At 39.3% G+C, this 6,552-nt stretch overlaps 1 pseudogene; it reads right to left on the bottom strand.

Annotated features, from left to right (window-relative positions):
• Window positions 1-6,190: 6,190 nt before the first annotated feature.
• LOC122807858 lies at window positions 6,191-6,309 on the bottom strand (annotated as a pseudogene).
• Between the last annotated feature and the right edge of the window lie 243 nt (window positions 6,310-6,552).

Below are 6,552 nucleotides of genomic sequence, written 5' to 3'. Positions count from 1 at the left end.
GACATAAATTACTTTGTACTTAAGGTAAAGGTTTTGCTATCTTCTTTCCATAGACATTGGTTGTTCCTGAATGTGGATAGCCTCTCTCAGTGGTTTAATTAGAAGAAGGGACTGGTGGAACATGTTCCTCAACCTCAAAGTACTTGCCATTTGTCTCCCAACTGTATACATTTAAAATGTCTAATTCAAAAAAGTTGCACGGTTGCTTGCCTGCTATATTGGGAATGTAACAAGCATAAAGAGCAAATGCAGGTGGTAAGAGAACACTAAAAAATGGTCAGTTTATACTGCAGGGGTATAATTCACTCTTGGCCAAGTATCTGTATTCTTACAAAGTGCAGTGCAAAATGTCACTCCAGTTTAGGACGCCCTCACCTTCATCCATCATTTCACAATAAGACTAGACAGCATACAGTAACACTATGTTAACAGTCCGTGTCCCACTTTGTTTAACTCAAAAATGAAGTGCAACTGCTGCATGTCCCACTGCAGAAAGCACTCAAAAACTCATCATATGGAATACTGCTACAGTAGCCTTAGCTATATAGGTTATATCAGGTTCCTATTACGTGATCGAAAGTATAAAACTTCGAACACCACAAGATCAAACTTGTATGTTCAAAGTTTTATAATTTCGAACACAAAAAAAAAGGACAGAAAGTAACTGTCGTAAGCAGGGGAGCAAGCCCCCTCTGCATGCCCCACATCCCCCTCTCTTTAAATATACCAACTCTGAGATCACACTACAGTACGGAATGGGAATATTGTGTGGGGGGTGCATGCGGTGCAGAGCTTGTCCCCCTGCTTACAACAGTTATTGAGCTGTTTTTTTTTTATTCGAATTGCTGAAACTTTGAATACTTTTGTTCGATGTTTTCAGTTTTGAAGTTTCAGCAATTCGATAACGCAATAGGAACCCGGTTATATCTACATGGATATAACAGCTGGCCAGTTTACAAAACCTCAAGGCAGCTTCCACTGCACCCAAAATTCAAGCTGACCTGACTAAAAAGTCATGTTGGGATGCCAAACCCTTCAGATCTTTCCTACTGCCAAGGTGCAATCCTCTTGGTGGCTTTCGAATATCGACAGCCCGCTAGTGCTGTTCTAGTACTGGTCAGATAAGGTCTCTTTTGTGAAAAAAAAAGCATCCACTTTACTTTTAATGACATAAATTATATTTTTCCTGTAATGTGTTATTCTTATAGCCAGAAAACAATTTGTCTGTCATATGACTTTTAAATAGGAGCATCAGTTTTTTACTTTTGTGGTAGAAAGTTGTTAAAGTTAATTGTAAACTATTTTTTATGTGGTAAAAGGTGTGGTACTTTACTTTTGAGGGCTGGGGAAAGTGTTTAAAGTAATAACTATATGAAATGTCAAGACACACCAGACAGAGTCCCGAAACACATAGCCTAGATGGCCGAAAAAATAGACTCACATATAAAAGTCTAAGATGGCCATTTCCCGGAACATTCCCTCTTTTCTGAGGTATGGCAGTCCTGGAGTTAGTGCATATAAGTTTGGGGGATATGGGCAGTTTGCCCCCCCTGCAAAAAAAGAAGAAGAGGGATGTTCAAGATTCGCTTTTCTCCTGTATTTTCAATCTCTTTTTTCTCCCCCTAACGGCACTTCGTATTACAAGCACTGAGTGCCGACACTTCAATAGGAAGCCATTTAAAGTCCTCTGCACTGTTTTTTATGGGGCTAAAAGTTACTTTTTTTCTACTTATCTGTTTTACCAACTACAGCTGACAGGCTTCCCAGGGAATCAGGCATCTTTTTCAGCTTAACCGTGGAACAACTTACTGGTTCCGCGGTTCTGCTTTCTTCCAGCCACAAAAAGAAGAAAATTATTAAACAGCCTCTGCCAACACAATGGGCTTCTAAAATACCTCATCCACAGGTGGATGACTCTGCTGTGGCTAAAACTAGTTCCACAGACCATTCAGTTTTTCCCCTGGCTCCATATAATGTAGTCCCTATAGCCACCATGGACTGGCAGTTAGACACGCCCACTGCAGCTGTTGGGCTGCCCTTTGTGGGCAAGGGATAGCCACTCTTGTTGCTCCAGGGAGAAGAGGCAGAGTTTGCCAGTACATCAGGACAGAAAGCAATGCCATTCTCTGGGGGAGTTTCTTCTGGCAAAAAGTGTGTCTGTTTCTCCAGAAATTCCTGTCAAAAAGAAACAAAAACGTAGACATATGTCTTCTCCTATCTCAGGTATTCTGGACGGGAGTGATTTACTGGGCTTAGCTCAGGGTTCATTTCTGGCTCTTAATGCCTGTAGTTTGGCTGGTTTTGGTAAAAGTTGAAGAGATTCAAGAAGTTAAACATCAAAATGATTGTGATGGGACAGTTTATATTTTGTCTTACCAGATTTCTAATTCAGATTCTGGGAAGAGCATGGCTTCAGCCAGTCCTTTTGAAGGATTCTTTTTTTCTGAAGCTATTTCCAGAATGAATCATTGTTTCAGTGTGAACATAATGATATTTCCAGTCCCTAAAAAAGTAATATGATTTATTGCAACTGGATTTCTTGAACCTACCCCAATTTACTGTTCTTTCAGAGTTGGAGGATGTTTTGTCACAGCCAGTAACTTACCTGACAGCCAGACTGCTGCTCCCAAGAAAGCAAATAGATTGTATAAAGTTCCTTAATCTTTAAAGTTTTTATATACTCTTCCCAGATCAAACACAACAGCTTTTGCTTTGGTGAACCCAGCTGCTGTTAAACATTTGGTTAATACCAATCCCTCTTCTTCTGACAATGATGAGAATGCTTTGATAGATTTAGGAAAACTGTATTCTTCTGCAACAATTGTTTTTAGAATTCTTAACTATCAAACTGATATGTTAAAGTTTATGCTTGACTCTTTTGATAATATGAGGAATACTAAGATGATTGTTTCCTCTTCTTAGAAGAATTTTACTTTGAATAGCTTGGTTGTTTCTGTGTCTCAAATGGCGACTCGCTCTTTGAACTGTACTTATGATTCTGTTGACGCTACATTCAGCGTTGTTGCCACTGGACTGCTATGTGGAGGTTTGCCTGACTGAAACCTTAAAAAACTTCTAAAAGATGTTAAAATGAAATTCTGAATGCTACTTTGGATAGATAGATAGTTTTTGGTGCTGCACAGATCCTTAAAAAGTATGATGAGAGAGCTAAGCTGATTCAAGGGATCTCTCTCTCAGATTTTTCAGCTTTCCTTCTCCAAGTTTGCCAATGGATTTAATGTTCCCCCTCACAAGTTTCTTTAAAAGGCAACATAAACAGACCCAGCAAGCTGATGGTAAATAAATGTTTAAAAAGCAATGGCAGGGGATGTTCCAAAAAGAAAGCACCCCCCTCCCCCACAAGAACAAAGTTCAGGCTAATAAATCTGAATGACTATTTCACCGTCCACACCCAACCTGATAATTCTTTGATCCTTCCAAAAAGTCTGAACCTCAGTTTCTTTCTTTGGCACCAGATAGTTTCAGACAGGTGGGTTCAAAAAGTAATTAATCAATTTTACAGATGGTTTGGGGGGTCTCTCCATTCTTTTTGAGGTATTCCCCTTCACTTGCCAGGCCATTTTTTTTCTTTTTCCTGTTGTCATTCAGCATTTGCCCTCTTGGAGGGGGGGGGGATGATAGTAGATGTCCCTCCTCCTCAGTTAGGAGAAGGGTTTTATTCAAAAATGTTTTTGATGCCAATCTAGGAGACCAGCTCTGGATCTTTCCTTTCTGTATCTGTTGGTGATAGTAACCAAGTACAAAATGTTATCTCATTAGAACTTGTTAACCTTCATTCCCCATTTGAGTTTTCTGGTAATATTAGATTTGAAAGATGCTTATCAGAGTCATATAAATCCAGATTTCAATCGTTTCTTAAGGTTTTCTGTGTCTAGATCACATTATCTATTCTCTGCATTACCCTTTTGTGTATTCACTGTTCCAAGGGTATTCTCAAGGTGTCTGGCTCCTGTGATAGCCTACAGTAGAGTGCAAGGTATTTACACTTTTTCATATTTAGACAACTTGCCTATCTTTGCAGAGTATTTTTCAAAGTGTCAGGAATGCCCTTCTTTGGTAAGGGGTCTCATACACAGACTGGGAATCTAAGAGAACATGCAGAAGTCTTGTCTGACTCCTTCCCACAGGATAGTTTTCTTTGGGTGTCCCTTGGACAACTTAGTTCAAAGAGCTTTTCTTCCACAGGCAAAGGCAGATCTTTATATCTGTTCCTAAGTTATTCCACCCATATTACAATCTTGGCAAGTGAATTCCTCAAGATTCTGGGTCTCATGGCCTCTGTGGTTCTCATGAGGATTCTGAGTCTCATGGCCTCTGTGGTTCTCATGAGGTTTCTGAGTCTCATGGCTACTGTGATTCGTATGAGAATTCTGGGTCTCATGGCCTCTGGGCTTTTCATGAGGATTCTGGGTCTCATACCCTCTGTGGTTCTCATGAGGATTCTGGGTCTCATGGCATCTATGATTTTCATTTTTCCTCTTTCAAGACTCCATATCCAGTGGTACTTAATATCTGTATGTTCCAAATATCAACATATCTGGCCATTTTAGATTCCAATTTTTGGGTTTGTGAAAATGGAGATTTCTTAGTGAAAACATCAAATTTCTCACAATACAGGTCTCCCATTCTGCCACCCATCTCCAACACAGTTGATCACAACAGAGATTTTAGACATTGCTTATGGAGCCATGTCAATGGGAATAAAAGTGCAGGGTGTTTGGAACAGAAAGGACAGAACAAAATACATAAATATCAAAGAGATGTAAGCAATTAATAAATGCTGTCAACTCCATCAATCATTTCTGGTCCTCAGACCTCTGCAAGTGTTTACAGACAATACCACAGTTTTGTGGTACATAAACAAGTAGGGAACATAATCTTATCCTCTGTACAAACTAGTTACTGTAGCTTGGGATATCACTTTCAGCACAATCTAACTCTACATGCTTCATACATTGTGTAGCACACAAGCTGAACAAGACCAGGACAGGCCCTCACAAACGGAAATTGAATCAAGATTGTTTTACAAGAATTGATCCAGTTGTGGAGAATACCTTACATAGATCTTTTGGCCTACAATCGTAACAATCAGTTGGTGAAATTCTGGTCCAGGACTCCATGCAAGAAGGCCTGGAAGGCAGGTGCTTTTTCTTTTCCGTTGGCAGGAATGTTCTTGTATGCTTTGCCACCTTTTCTGCTAATATCTAGGATCTTTCTGAAGATGCAGAAGGACTCCCTGAAGATCAGTGTGGTGAATTCCTTGTGCCCCAGGACATCTTGGTTCTCTTCTTTTGGAAAAAGCCAAAGGCAATTACACAAGCATCCTCAGACTAGACTTCATCACATAAGACAAGAGGTGTTTGATACATCTTGACCTGAAACAACTGCAACTAACTGCTTGGAAGATACAATCGTAATATCTTTTAGGCACCTTTTCATGTAAGGATGAGCAGCGGGCATTAAAGGAAGCAAAAAAACCTGCTACTAGAAAATCACATATTAGTAAATGGAAAAAGGCTTTCTAATTGGTGCCAAGAAAAGAACCAGCACTCATTCAGGGCTAGTTTTCCTGTTATTGCACACTGTTTGTGTGAGTTACTATCCATTTTTCCCCCCAAACATCTTTATTAAATTTTCACATATGACAAAGGCAATCTTACATTTATATAAATGAAAAACATACAAAATGACACCACTTTAGTTACAACTAAATACAGGTCACAACGAGGTACTGGTAATGTTTCAAATCATAATGTGCAATTGCATACGGAGAGTAATAACGTGAATTTAGCAGCTTGGAAACCACTACCACTTAGGGATTGGTTGAAATAGGTGGTGATTTATCTAACAGTATCACAGTAACTAATAGGGAACAGTCTCTTAAGAATAAATTAAATAACTTTGATAATAAACTGTTTAAAGTAAAAATGTTAGAACTTAAAAATGCATATTTGGGGGAATGTATACAGAGTGGGGTGGTCCCAAAGGGCTTACGGATATGGCTTACTCTACCAGTTTGAAAGTAAACTCCATGCTACATATAGAGTTGTTGTTTGATCAGCACAGATTCAAACTATTAGAGTTGCTGATCAAACATAATGAAAAAGAAATTGATTCTCTATTGGTAGAATTTGAGTCTGACGCCTTAGACCACTCGGCCATCCTAATTAGCCTACAACACCTGGTATTCCCATGCAGTCTCCCATCCAAGTACTAAAAAGGCCCAACCCTGCTTAGCTTCTGAGATCAGATGAGATCAGGCACATTCAGGGTGGTATGGACGCATTCAGAGTGGTATTGGTAGAATGGAAACAGAATTAACGGAAGTTGTGGATTACGAAAGGTATAGATTTGAACACCAAAGAATCTATACCAGTCTAGAACATAATTTATCTGAATTAAAAGAAACAAGATGAGGAAATTGAATAGGGATAAGCAACAGTATGGAAGAGGTCAAGCTTATCCTAAACCAGCTAATGGCCAACAAGCAGAGCAGGGGACTGAAAGCAATAGTAATATGAATGATTTGCA

This window comes from Protopterus annectens, chromosome 7.part1 (assembly GCF_019279795.1).
Source record: "Protopterus annectens isolate FY-2018-M chromosome 7.part1, PAN1.0, whole genome shotgun sequence".
NCBI lineage: Eukaryota > Metazoa > Chordata > Ceratodontiformes > Protopteridae > Protopterus > Protopterus annectens.
Note: the sequence above shows the minus strand (reverse complement) of the source record. Positions and strands in the feature narration are given on the sequence as shown.